The following is a 15,137-nucleotide window of genomic DNA, read 5'->3' on the forward strand; positions in this document are numbered from 1 at the left end:
CTATTATGTGCCTAGTAGAGATGTGAATGTTAAGCTAGCCAATTAAGTCTATGCTTGAAGTGTTAAATCAGAAAAAGCTGCCCTTGACCTCTGTATGATCCTGAAAATGAGCTAGAAATTCCTAAGTAGAGCTGGCTGAAATTCAGAATTTCTCTTCTGTGGAACCACAGCTATTTCAAGGTGCTTTTTTTCTCCCTTTCTTTGCTATTTTTTTTTTTTAAACACAATGAAAGAAAAGAATTTTAAAAAGCAAATTCCCTGTCAAAAGAGGGAGGATCCTGATTCCACTCTACTGACATGTAAAAACGTCTATTCAATTTGTCTGGGTAAGAGAAGCGTAACCCAGCCTTTTATGTAGAATCATTGATAAAAGACAGAAAATGTCGCATACCAGACTGAAATATTACAGCAAACAGGTAGTAATGTCACCACAGAGCAGCTGTGCTGGAAGTAATAAACTTGCCTAACATGACTGTTGTGCACCTGGTCACCAGGGAACGCTCTGCAGAGCCTCGCCACTGTAATCACGAAACGAAGCCTCAGCGAACTACGCTTGGACTCCGTGATCTTAAAGGTCTTTCCCAACCCAAACAATTCTATGATTTGTCTCAAATGCTACCTAGGGTGTGAAGTTTGCTGTCCCATTACTTCTCTTTCATGGATCTCTGCTATTCCTTTTATCCCTCCTTCTTTCTTTTATTTAAAACTATATTTCATTTCTTTCCTCCCTCTTTTGTTTTGTGCCTTCTACTTAGTCAGACTGGCTGACCTGGCCTGTGAAGCTGCTTTCAAATGCCACCAACCTGTAACCAGTAAACCAGACAAAAACATCATCTCCAGTTACCTATCTCTATCTAGAGTGCTAGGTCTTACAGCTATGGCAGAGTTTGTGGTTGGTCTCTGGGATAGTGGCTGGAAGAGTCAGAAACAGGGAAGAAAGCTTGCTTCCCTCAGTTCTTTTTGCTGCCCTGTACAGGTATGTACCTCACTTAGTCCTCAAGGTAACTGGAACAGGTTCCACCAACAAAACCAACAGAAATATTTCCGGACTATTTCAAACAACTATTTTCTTCAAAGGAGATTTATTACCGTGTGAATTATACTAACTTTAACATTGTTTTCGGAAGGGAGTGTTAGCAGAGATCCTTGTAACAACTATTTTCAGGCACTGAGCACTTTTTTAATCTTTACTTTTTATCTTTAATGATTAAATCTTTGTAAGATTTTAAATATTGAGCATGTGTCATAGCATATGACATATGACGTTTGTTGATACCTTGGTTCTAAATGACCCAAAGCCCTCTTAGCTCTTCACATGTGTAGTAGCACTGATTATATTAACACCTCGGAGGCTGTGCATCCCTCAGTAGAAGAGCTTGGCTGGTGTTAGAGCTGCAGGCATGCTGCTCATACTCTGGGCTTTGGGGAAGGGCAGCCATGAGCACAGCAGCTCTCAGGCCATGCACATAGAATTATAGAATCTTTAAGCCTGGAAAAGACCTCTAAGATACATTCCTGACAGAAAAACTGCTGCAGCACAGGGCAAAACCAGCAGTTGTGGAGGTCAGAGACAGCTTGAGCCAGGATTCTTGGCATAAGCAGCCCCTCGCTAGCTGCTGAAAAAAACCGCCAGTCAGTGCAGAATGCTGGTCACTCCTTTGTATCTACCAAGGAAATACACATATCTACCAAATACCAAACACAAATAGATTTGCATTTTAAAGGATTAAGTGAATGAGTTATTCAGATTAGCAAACAAAATTGGCTGAAATGGAGGCAAAATGTTTGAATTACTGTTTTTAAAAGCAAAGCGGGAAAGCCTGTACAGGAGGTAAGGGATGTGCATGTGCACGTATGTTTGTGTGTTTATCAGGAGTGGCTACAGGCAGACTAAGAAAAATTTGCTGGATTGACTGCAATTTGACTATCATCCAGAAACATTTAATCATTTGAGATTTTAAAGGAGGAAGAGAAGTTTCTACCTGCTCTTACAAAGTATTACAGCTATCAGAAAAAAAATCTTGGGGAAGGTAGGGTTATCTACAAGCCACTAACTGAAGGAAAAACTATATCTATTGCATTTTGCATATCCTGCTTTTGATGAGTCTATAAGGATATCTTACTCATCTAATCACCTAATAATTCAGTCTTCCAAAACTTTTTCATCCTCCTCTGTCAGGGCAGCTGTCTGGGAGCACGGTCTGTTGTGTGTGAGCGGTGTGTTAGATCCCATTGCAAAAGAGATGAGAACAGTGTCCTCGAATGTATCCAAATTTTACTCACTGATAAAGCCCCTCCATAGCCATGCCAATCTATGAAACAATTGCTCAACAATGCATACTTTGAAAATGCATCATCGAGATGCAAGCTTCTAGATTGTTGTGTAATAATAATTACATGTTTCACTAAGAATCATTAAGAAAGTTTGGGGGTAATCATTATATCGTGGACTTAGTCTGATTCCTGACCATAGCATCTTGGTCAGTTATACATGGGTTTGTTAATTATATAGCAATATAAATTAGTTGCCTGTTCAAGGCTAGATGAAAGAAAACCCAGAGTGGTTTTTAAAAACAAAACCAAATCTGATGATGATGGCACTTGTAAGGGCTGAGAAGACTATTCTGGATACATCTGATAGTGAGCTGCAGAAATACCCCAAGTGGTTATGCCTGTATCCTTCCTTCATAACAGGCAGGAAATTTTATTTTATTCTTTGTGTTTGCAGATCCTTTAAGTAGAATGACTTTATTTTCACTATTGCAAAGCAATTCTCTTCTGTTGCACCATCTTATTGGTCTATAACCTGTGATTATCTAACCCCAGACAGCTCTTTTGTGTAGTAGTTCTCAGGCTCTTTCCTGGGGAGCGCATTTCACAAGATCAGCGAAGGAATAAGGTAATGATAAGCACGTGCAAAGCCAGCTTTGGGAAGAGGAGCCTTTAAGGGTTCTTCCTCAGAGGGAGACACATAAAATCCCAAATGCCAGTTGCTTGCTCTACTACTTACATGACTCCATGTTTATTCATTCTCACCAGTCTATAGACCAATGACCAAAAAATGTCCCAAGCATTTTAAGCATGCACTGAGGAAATAGGTGCAAGCTGCATCCCAGTAAAGCTCAAAACACCTCTCGTACTAAGAAAGGCTTGTGATGACTTCCACAGAAACCGAATTAATCCTTACTTTTCCATCTGCCAGCTGTGTGAACAAACCCTTCTCTGCTTACCCTTTCTATCAACAGTGTTAATTATGAATTTCACCCTTACTAAGTCTGCAACGGGCTCTTTTCTTGAAAACTGCCTGAAATAAATCCTTGGTTCATCAGGGCCCGAAATACATGTGAGCTGCAGAGCGTGCTGAAAGCAGGGACAGGAAGGTAGAGAGGCAGACATCTGTGGTTAGAGATCTTGAAGCGCCCTTGAGCTTTAGGCTGGCTGAGCGGCTGAGGGCAACACACTCTGCTAAAGATGGTATTGGACTTCAGTGGTGTTCACAAGATATTCATCTGGAAGAAAACTCTGTGAGCTTATGCTTGAAAGTTCAACAGTAACTAAGCTGTAAGACTAGGCAGAGGCTTCCCTGAACACCACAGACTAAGCAAGCTACAAAAATCGTTAGCATTTCTGTTCATTTCCTCACGTAGAGCAAAGCCTTTATATTTGGTTCTACCACAACATAACATCATGTGTCATTAGCGATGACAACTGACAATTAAGTTTGTGACCCTTTTCTTTTTATGTGCTGCTCCCCTCAGGAACGCCTAGTCCTCAGAAAGGATCTTCACAACTGTAGGAAGGGTAATTAGAAAGAGAGCACTGCAAGACCACGGAAAATCCTGTGAAGCGTGGTCGCATTGCCATCAGAGTAAGAAGGGCGTCGTTGATCTCTGTCCACCACTTGGTCTCAGCACACTGACCAATTTTTAAGTCCGATGGGTCTGTCCTATAGCACCCACTTCATAGCCTGCCTCTCTCCACAGTATTTCGTTGCTCCAGTTCACAGAGGTGGTGTTCGTTGTATTGCGGAGAGAAACACACATGTGGGGATTTAATCTAAGCAAGCAAACAGCAACAGAATGCAGGTAACTGTAGACTCCATAAAATAGTTCCAGGCTATGCTGTAATCAGTGATGAGTTTGCCTGGGAGAATACTGAATGGTTTGGTCCTGAGACTAAGTGAGACGTATTTATAAGCAGCGTGTAAGGGGGAAACAAGGGAGGGAAAATAAGCACCAGTTCTGGAAAGGTGTCATGGCTCATGGGCATGTCTGAATTCACTGAGACAATAAAACCATTAATCCTTTCCTGTGAGAATTGTACATAAATATTCTCTTTTTCAGAAGATGTAGAATTTCATCCTCACAGGTTTCTTTTTTGGTGCTGTGGGACATGTAACAGACTAACATGTCAGTCCTATCTCGACACAGACGCACCTACAGAAATCCTCCTTTTCTCTCTTTAATCTCTCTTCATCTGTGTCTCTGGATGACTTTTCTTTTTCAGCTTGATCTCTCTTCATTGTAATTTGTTCCTCTGCAACCACCAGCCAGGGTAAGTACTGATGTCGATAATAAAATTCATTTAGAATGAAAAAAAGAAAAAAAAGAAGTTTGGTGGGAGCTAAATGATTTAATTTTGTCTTTGTCCAATGGTCTTATTGTCTGTTTCCAGCACTGCTGAAAGCTCACAACACCCTGAGAATATCTGAAGTAACATGAAATTACTGTGGCAATATCACAGCTTATTGTCTCAGGTGGCAAGTGGCTAATAATACTGCATGTTAAACAGACCACATTCTGTTACCTGATCTCACCCCTACTGGGCTAATATATAGTATTGTTATCCTATAAATTGCTGTGAAGAGCTATCTGATTTGTGCCAGGGCAAACAGTGCATTGTTCTGGTCTGAGATGAGATTCTTTACTACGATGACTTGGGAAAAATATATTTTGTGACTGTCGTTACAGGCTTTGCAAATGACACCAAGGCTTGAAAAAATAAATTTAAAAAAAAAAAAAAGCAAGCAAACAACGTCAACTCTACAAATGACAACGTCATCTCTGCTTGTAGGACCAATGCTCAAAGTCAGGAATGGGGTCTGGAGGATGATGACCCCAAAATCCCCGTATATGGACTCATATTATCTCCATGTTCAGCACTGCCGGTCCTACAGTGTGTGCCCAGTCCTGACATACAAATTTCTCAGCAGATGTTGAAAAATTAGAAGGGAAAAAAGAAGTAATTATAGGATGGAAAAGCTTATAGTGGAGCAGGTTGAGGTCCTACAGGTTTTCACTGTAGTGTCAGTTTTTCCATGGGAACGAATAGACTCCGAAGCTGCAACTACCACAATTATCAAAGACGACTCTAGGGAAGAACTTGTCCCCAGCTATCTACACAAAACCCAGAAATTAACCACCCAGGAAAACTTCATACTAACCATCAAAAGACAAGAAAATCAGGTGGCTGAATGTTGAAGCTAGACCGCATCTGACTGAAAATGAGATAAAAAGTTTTTAGAGGAATTACTGGTGCGCTTTAAAAAGTTCTGATGAACTTCCCTTTGTTGGACTTCCGGACTTTTTTTTTTTTTTTCAGATTTGAAGTTTTCTAGAAGACAAGCTCTACTTCAAGACACCTAATTAAACTCAGAAAAATTCTGGGAAGTCCCACGTTGTTAACAAAACAGTCACTTCTGGTTTTGAAAACTGTAAGGGCCAGGAATTAAACTGTCATTATTCGTGACATTTGCTGGTGAAACACCCTAATCCTGTTGTTTTTCTAGTTTTAATTGCAACGGCGTTATTTGGTTTCTGCATTTGCTTTTGTTTTTGTAGTTTTAATTGCAGCTGTGTACTTTGGTTTCTGCATTTGCTTTAGAGATGAAAATGGTATGCTTTACAGCTCTGGTATTTTCTACAGTGCAAAACAGATGTCAGAAAACTGGCTTAAATTGCTACCTGCAAATTTGCTATCAAAACAAAACTTAAGGGAGTGCCTTTTTTTTTATTGCATGAAAATTTTCACAAATTACTGGTCCAGGATGGCTATATTTAACACAGTCCTGTGTGACACAAGTACAAATAAAATCACTAAATGAAACTTTTACCTCAAGGTTCATTATGAACTGTTTTCATTTTCTAAAGAATAGGGAAAAAAAAGGTAGTTGGAATACTTCAGAAGCAAAGGTGGCATTTGATATTTTAGGTGAAGTAATCCAAAAGCACATTTCTGATAAAATTCAATAACTTTATAACCATATACCCAAGAGCATGTGCCTAAAATATCTCATGTGGTGAAATGCAAACATTTGTCACTAATCCCATAACACTTATTTTGCAAAATCAACATAGATTTTGAGCAACTTTCTCTTTACATTCACTTCTACTGTTACTTAAACAGCTGTGTCTATACCTTAAGGGGCTAATTCAGGTTCTATTAAAATAAAATACCATTGGAAAAGATAAAAATCAAACAGGCAAGGCCTCAACTCACAACTATATTTACCCTAGCTGGGTTCTGTGCAGTGCTTTAGGGACTAAGATCGGCAGAACCCCCCTCACCACAGGAACTGCCAAAATATTGCCTTGAGAATGAAACCGAGCCAAATTATAAATGTACTTCAGGAATTATTTGGGTTTTTTTTATCAGCGGAATCACCATCCACATCCTCATCACTAAAAGAAACCGAAGCACCGTCACTGTAAAGTGTGTCTCCGTTTTGTGACACCAACACTCTCAACGGAATCGAGAAGGTCCGCTTTCTCACCCCTTGCCGTACTGAACCATGGACAGAAGCAGCAGATTTAGGACCCAGAGTATTATTAGATAGATCACAGTAAAAGGGATCTGCAGGAAACTTCAAGTAATCCTGGTGAAGCCACCAGCTTGATTCAACGCCTCAGTGACATTAGGGGTAAGTAAAGGCAGCAGATCTAACCCCAGCCAAACATAAAAGCAACAGAAATATTTAAACAGAAATAAAACACAAAGTCAAATAGAAGTCTTTACTGTAATCTTAAAAAGCCTTTTTTCAAAGGAGCTTAGCTGCTATTCCAAAGTGAGACGGGAGGGGCTCGCTAGGGTGGCAATGAGTCCAGTAGATGATTCTCTTTTTTTTCTTTTTTTTCCCCCCTCTGTTGTTCATTTAAAGGAAGTATTTAAAATACATATATAGATATATAGATATATAGATATATATATACCTAAGCACCTTACCTCATTTAGCTGCAGAGTCTGGAGTGGAAATCCTTAACTGAGGCAATGAGAAAACTGTCTACAGAACGGTAGGTTGGGTAAACACAGGTGCTAGGTTATGTCTCCTAAAGACTCCCGGGAGTGAAGATAAATGATGTGATATTAATTTTAAAACATTTTGCTGAACACTCAGGCAGCCAATAGGGAAATTCCTTAGGTCACTTCCTATTCGTCTGATTGGGTCTGCAACGACAACAACCAAGATGAGGTTGGGAGCATTTGCATAAGGCCAGCTCAGTCCTCAGTATTCAAAGAGAACAGGTCTAACCGGGTTACACGCGTGGCTCCAGAACAAAAGAAAACCTGGTAATGGATGAGGGATTGATTTCTTTGTAGTTGTTTTTTTAAGACCATCCCCTTTTTTTTTTTAATGAAGGTTATTTCAGGTAGATAGGGAGAGTATAATTGGAATGAGGAGAAGTGAAAAAAAATCCTAAATTAAAATTAGGCTGAAAATAACATTAGGAGATGCACAGTATGGAATAAGCTGGCAGGGAGGTGGACTGGATGAGCCAATATCATAGGCTCAATTCTTTCTTTTTGTACCTTGAGCATCCTGCAAAGTGCATAAGCATGAGGAAAGGGGAGTCTCTTGATGCTCCACCTTCTTTGCGTATCTAATAGAGAGTAAAAAATGAGGAAAAAAATCATTGGTTTGTGTGTATATGGGGTTGAGTATAAAAACTGGGCTACATGCAGGTTAGCAGGGCAGATGAATATGGATGAGTGCACAGTTCTTCATTTCTTTGCTTCTAAGCTTTCTAATTCTGAAGATTAAGACCAGCAAGAGAAAGCTAAAACTTTTCTTGAGGCACCTGCTTCACAGCCTGTGGAAGTCAGGCAAAATATTTTTGCTTATTCCACTGAGCCACAGCCTGGGCATTGCATTAGAGGCCTTCCCCTAATTCAGTCATCAGTTAAGCTCTCAGCTGGGGTCAAGAGCAAGGAAAATGTGTTTCCCTATGAAAGATCAGTGCTTGCAGGACAATTCTAAGAGCTGTGAATCCAAAGTTTTCCTTGACCATGAGTGAGTTACTCCTCCAGTTTGCGATCATGAACCTGAGCATGAAACAAGGTGTCTGAATGAAAATATGAAGCCTCATCCGTCTTTCATCATTTCAGTAGTCAGAAAAGGCATCTAATATGAAACCAGCAAAAATGCAGTAATGTAGCAAGGTTCTTGGGTTTCGCTAATTTTTATGTATAAAACACAAGAAGTGCTGTATATTATTTATTGTACAGTGACTGTTCAGTGGTCTATGTGAAGAGAATTTTCCGGTCTTTTCTGTTCAGTTTTGGTGCCAGGTCTCATCATAAATCTTCCTCCTGACAGAAGCTGACGAGTATTCTCAGTGCTAGATTCATCTCGCACAGCGAATGGTTGTCCTTTGACATCCAGAGATACTATTAATTATTAATCATAGAATCACAGAATGGTGTAGGCTGAAAGGGACCTTAGAGATCATCCAGTCCAACCTCCCTGTCATGGGCAGGGACGCCTCTCAACCAGATCAGGCTACTCAAGGCTCCGTCCAACCTGGCCTTGAACACTTCCAGGGAGGGGCCAGCCACAACATCTCTGGGCAATTTATTCCAAAGTCTTGCCACCCTCGTACTGAAGAACTTCTTCCTAAAATCTAATCTAAATCTATTCTCCTTCAACTTAAACCCATTTCCCCTTGTCCTATCAGTGGACACTCTTGTAAAAAGTCCCTCCCCAGCCTTCCTGTAGGTTCCCTTCAGGTATTGGAAGGCAGCTATTAGGTCCCCCCAAAGTCTTTTCCAGACTGAACAATCCCAGCTCCCTCAGCCTGTCCTCATAGCAGAGCTGCTCCAGCCCCTGGATCATCCTTGTGGCCTCCTCTGAACACGCTCCAGCAGATCCATGTGCCTCTTATGGTCATTGTCAGTGTAGGGAAGACATCTTGTACATGCTATTTAGGCTGAATCTGATTTCCGGATAAATAGTGGATCTCAGACTCAAGGAAAGTTACCTTTGTCCTTATCGTCCACACTAAGGCCAATTACATTAAAACCTCCGTTGCTTTTGTCCACAGAAGGTGCACCTGTGTACCAGTGGGTGCTAGGGAAGATACCACCATTTTTCACCTAGGCTATAGTCAAGTGCCATGGCTGTTCCCCTTGGTTCTTACCTGTCAAAGAAAGTTATTCTTGAGGAAAAGGAAAGGCCCTAAATGGTCATCTTGGAGAGCAGTACTGTCACTGAAAACAGCTAAGCAACTGTTTGGAGTTTTCATAGTAGGTCTAGAACCTATTAAGATTCCTGTAAGCATTCATGTCACCAAGTCCGACTATTTGTATACCAGTTCATGTCTTGATACCTATTTATACTAAAACTGTCATCAACAAAAGAAGCTTTCATCAGCAAAAACAAATAAATACATAATATCAGCATGAATGATCAACCCAGAGCAGGAGAAGGCGAAGAAGCTAAGAAGTGAGCAAAGAATGAGAAAGCAATGAAGAGCACTTCTCGTCCCAGTAAGGACATCTTTAACAAGGAATCCACCTCTTAACATCATCCCACTGGGCTAAACATGGGAGGTTAAAGCTTCAGCTTGAAATACATCTCATCCATACGCTGCATAAGCACGAGAGAAGGATGTGACCACTATGTGATCACAATATAGCTGGGGAAATCAGACTTTTCCTACTGCTAGAAAGGACATCAGCAAAAGCAGCAGCAATCTGGTTCAAATACGATACTTAGACCAGCGTGTAACTTTTGTGTTTGTGTGGCTGTAAGCCTTTTCTGTCTCAGCTCCCAAGGCCAGAGACAACTCTGGTTGCTAAGACCCAGAATACTTCCAGACAGACAAAAAAGCACACTGTACCAACAGGTCTGGGCAAGGTGAGGCTAACTTGGCCGGCACACCAGCATGCATTATTTAATAGTGTGCTATTTTCAAAGGCAGGGTGCCACACAGGGTGGTGGCTTCTTGAATTTACTGCCCTGCCTGGCCAGCTATGCTGCCCCCATGCTCCCAAGTATGCTTATTGACACTTACATGTGGTTCAGCACAGAGAGGATTATGGGTGCCTTTTGGAGACAGGCAGACCTTTCCCTCTGTGCACCCTTCTTCAGCACTGCAGCCACAGAATTAACATGATTTTGGTCCCCACACAATTCTAAGTGGCAGAGAAAACATGAAAACCTCTATAATTAGGAGCTAGGAGGCCACAGCAGGACAGAAGTGTCGGTGTAGATTCCCAGAATTAATTTAATTATAGCTATCAAGCATTGAGGAAATTATCTGAATCTGTCTAGATTCTTAAATTGGCGCCTGTTACTGTACTGTCTGACATCGGATGAAAACGGAGAACAAATGTATGGTAATTTCTACCTGTTCATTAATATTAATCTCTGCTTCATTTGTTAAATTCCAGTAGAATGTCAAAAGGAGAGTGAAAAGCTGATATGTAGGTTAGACATGTCAAGCAGTCAGAGAAGTAGGTTGTGATCTTCCTGCCTTCATTCTGTTGCAGCAAGGTCAGAAGTGATTCATAAAGCTTGCTGTAAAAAAATGTATTTTCTGTAAAAACATCACTGGGATGCTACTTCCGAACTGTGTTCGACGTTACAAACAAGCACCACTGAGGCTGCCCATGTCTCACAAGACACTGTAATTTTCCTTACAGTTTCCCAAATTCTAGTCCTTAGCTGTTTGGCTAAATAGAAATTTCCCATGATAGCGATTTGCTTTGCAACAAAATTTTGAATAATTGTCATCCACAATAGTGTATGTTTTTCTGGCAAGTTCAAAAAGACAGGGGAAAAATGCTGTTCCTTGTATTCATAGTGAAAAAGATTCCTGCCTTTTCTTTGGAAAGCAAGGATTGGTTAAAATAGGGTCTTAACACATACCCAATGCTGAAACACCGATATTTTCACACCACTTATTCAAAATGTAGAAACCATAAACAAGAAGCAGAGCTAGAAGAACATTATTAACACCGTGACAAGTTAGGAGGTGCTGTACTTAAGACAAGGTGATACTCATTCGAAGAGAAGCTAGCCAGTGCTATGCGTTCAGGGAGTGGCTCTGAGCTGTATTTGCTTCTTCACATGAATCAAACTTGCTCTGAAAGCTTCTATTCATTTCCTAATGAGCTTTCTTATGTTCATTCTCATGGTATTTGAGGTATTACAGTCACGCATTTATTTATAATGTAAATAAACATTTAATACATGTATATTAGTGTATTACATTATAGTAATGCACTAGCACTAATGTTACAATATTAGTACCAAAACATTTATTTATCTTTATGCTTCCCTAGTGAGGTGAGAAAGTAATAATTTATTGTACCTGTTTTAATGGAGAAACCTAAAAATATCAAGATAAAAGTGTTTAATAACTCAAGGCATCCATTTTGAGATGCCTAAGCACCTTGTATTTAGAGCACTTAGTGTTCTATAGCCATGTAAAGTACTGAAAGCGCAGCTCCCATTGCAGATGACTTTGCAGTTCTGTAAATCAGGTTCCTTTTCTCTGAGAGAAGAAGGGAAAAAAATATTTTCTTTTAAAAATTACAAACAAATAGTGACATCAGTCTAGCAAATAGCCTGAGCATTTTGTCTGGATTCTTCCAATCATATTCAACCTCAAGCAAAAGCCTGTTATAGGTGCGCTGGTCACCATTAGTATAAATTTTAAGTAAAGTTGAGGAGCTGAGCAACAGTGACAAGAGACCATCAGGTTTGCATGCAATTCTTTGAAGGTTCAATTTCTAAAGTACTACAGCTATCTACACATCCTACTCATCCGACAAAAGCTAACTCGCTGTAAACTGGAGCTGGTGAGCTGGAAGTAGTTGAGCGACACATCCCTTTGCTTCTGTCTGCTCTTCTGAAGAAAAGGTCCTAAAAATCCAGATATGCCTCAAGAGGGGAACTGGACAACCTGATGAATAAAAAAACCCACAAGTCCCCTCAAATTCCTTTTCCGGCAAAGCCAGCTGCCAGCCAGAAATTACCACTTATGCACCACTTCACCTGCCCCTGGGGAGCAGCCCCTCATGTTCCCTGCCTTGACCCTTGGGTCTTCTTTCCACACATCGCACCTCAAGGGATGGACATTTTCTAGGAAAGATCACAGCGGCTTCTCTCATCGTAGCAGCCTAAAGGTAAAGAAAAGGCAAAATCCAGTGTGCATCTCTTAATTTAAGGGGAAAAAACATGCAAGAATCTTTGCAAGGATCACTGTAATACTGTCTGTACTCTGAGAGATATTAATGGGGGAAAAAATCAGCAAAAAACTGCTCTGAGAAATAGAATGGGGATAGGGTAGAAGCCAAATAAAATGGAAAAGGATGAAATAGGGCTAGAATTAACCAGCAGGGTAAACACAGATTCCTTCCACAAACACTGAAAGAAAAAAAAAAGCAAATCCCAGAGATAATATAGGTTTATTACTAATTATCTATCTGTCTCCTCAGTGTGCAAGTCAAACCAACTCAACGTAACAGTGCAGTGGCATCCAGCCACTCCTTTGTGCAAGAACTTGCATTGTTGCCTGAACTGTCGGGATTAAATTTACAGGAGAAACGAGGAGAGAGAGGTTAACATTAACAAATAATGTCTGTGGCAAATAAAAAGAGATGTAGCACTGGGGAGTCCATTAAATGCAGTGCAAAAGCAGTTATGTTTTGCTTCTCATTTGAAAGAAAACTGTGAAAAAAATTCAAGGAGTGACATGACCAATTAGTAAGAATCTATTTATAAGACTATTTCCTTCCAATATGCACTGACATAGTTCCATGGATTTCTGTGAAGTTTTGGCAATGTATATTTACCAGCATTTTTTAATGTAGTTGTGTATATTGCCTTTTCAGGGGTAAAAAATTTATTATGAGGCTATTGCAGACTGTGCAATGATCTCTCAGAGAAAAAGCTTCATAACTGTGCAGCAGTAGTAGGTGTTAAACAACAGGAAGGGCAGAATGACCTAATGGGTCTTTTTTATCTGTTGTGGTTTGAATCTCTTAGCAAACACCTTGATGTTGCCAGGACCAAGGCAAACCAAAACCTTTGATTTTTTGAGAACATAAAACTTTCTTTCCCTGAATGCCAACAAAAAGTAATGCACAAATATAAGCAAAGGAGCACCAATATGGTGAGCTAAACTTTTAACAGGGCTCAAAAACTTTTCCTGTTACATTTATAAACCAGGACATGACAAAACCACAGGAGCCAGGAGAGGCACAGCCATTCCTATGAGTGTTGCTCCTCTTTGCTCCCAAAATTTCATGAGTATAGAAGTATGTTTGTGGTAGGACTATTTGTCACTACAAACCAATGTGTAATCCCCCAGGTGCCACTGATTCACAGAAGTATGGAGCTGGAGCACAGCTATAGAGCTTAGAAGAGGTGTATCATGTTGATACCTTGCTATTGAGCAACAGATATAAAAAAAAAAGTGGGGATAAACACTGCAGATTGGCTGGAAAAGAGTTCAAGTTCATTCTTGCGCTTAAGTCCTCACCAGTGACTCTGTATTTCACTATGGCATTTTCAGCATATCATGCCAAACCTTTTAGGAAAAAGTAATAAGGTTTGAGTCCAGCAGGGTTTTTTGGTAGCAGGGCAGGGCGGGTGCTGTGAGGGATGACCCTTGTGAAACTCTCAGAGTTTCCCCCAGCCCCAGGTAAAAGTCAGACCCACCTCTTGCCAAGGCCAGGCCCATCAGCACCTCTGCAATGGATGGATTTAAGAGGGGACCCTATTGGGCCACCTCCTCTTTTCTTTTTGTTTCTCTCGTTACCTTTGTCTTTCTGTACTGTCTTTGTCTTGGGGAGCTTTTTTCTGTTTGGAGGAGGGAGAGGTGAGGTGAAAGCAAAGGAACATGGTTGGTGAGGAGAAGAAAGCCGCTGGAACAAAGCGTTTCCCCAGAGTTCAAGGAAAGGATGGCACAACACTGGTCCTAGCTGAGAGTACAGAGACAGACAGGTCGGGGTGCAGAACATCTGATTGGGAGATGATAAGTTTGATTAGTTATGAGGAATCCAGAGCTGCTCCCCTGGATTGCTCAAGTAGGAATACGCCCAGTAGAGACCCATGGCAGCATGAATATGCGGGTGACCGAGTTCTTCACCGTGAGCTTCTCGGTCTTTGTGTCATTGAAGAGTAATGATATTCTGTATGAGCGCATTTTCATGCACGTCTGCGTGCATGTGGGTGAACATTGCATGATTGAATGACTGAGGAGGGGATAAAGTAAGAAACTCATTATGCATATGTCTGTCTTGGTGCATAAATGTGAGCTGAGTGCATTCAAATGGGTACATTCATATATTTGGGAAAGGCTATTAAGGGATCCTCCAAGATTTCAGCATTTAGAGTCAGGGAGTGGACCAGCTGCCATAAGGCAAAGTTGGAATAGGTTCACAGAAATTAATGAAGAGGTCTAAGAACTGCATGGGTACGAAGGACATTAAAAACCTAACCCTTCACGGTTCGTGTTAGCCTTAGGACTCATACCAGGATAGATATTTTGGGGACATCTCAAAGCAAGCAACTACCTGCAAGATGGCATGAGGTGTGAACAATTCACAGGCTAACTTCCAATCTTTGTGATTATGAGAGGGTTTCTTTTGCCAGCATCTAAGGGAGGGAGGGAGAGCTAACCCTTGAACATAGCTATATCAGGCAAACCTTTCCAAACCAGTTTATCCCAACTCCAGTATCTACACAATGCTCAGTGCCCGTGAGATGCAAATATCAGGTTTATGATTAACTGTGTTAAAATTCCATGGAACTGCAAGTACTTTTATTTGTTTGTGTAATGAAATTGAAACAATGCACCCTTTCCTTACTATACTTTCACTTCGCTTGCAAGGAAATCTTTCAGTAGATA

General features: G+C 40.6%; 1 protein-coding gene across 1 annotated transcript in view; it reads right to left on the bottom strand.

Annotated features, from left to right (window-relative positions):
• EHF (ets homologous factor) overlaps nucleotides 1-7,304 on the bottom strand; it is a 30,689-nt gene extending 23,385 nt beyond the window's left edge. The window contains exon 1 of the mRNA XM_009876579.1: nucleotides 7,222-7,304. The gene's annotated coding sequence lies outside the window, so the exon portion shown is untranslated. The remainder of the gene's footprint in view (nucleotides 1-7,221) is intronic.
• Nucleotides 7,305-15,137: the final 7,833 nt, after the last annotated feature.

The sequence above is a fragment of the Apaloderma vittatum genome, unplaced genomic scaffold (assembly GCF_000703405.1).
Source record: "Apaloderma vittatum isolate BGI_N311 unplaced genomic scaffold, ASM70340v1 scaffold14230, whole genome shotgun sequence".
NCBI lineage: Eukaryota > Metazoa > Chordata > Aves > Trogoniformes > Trogonidae > Apaloderma > Apaloderma vittatum.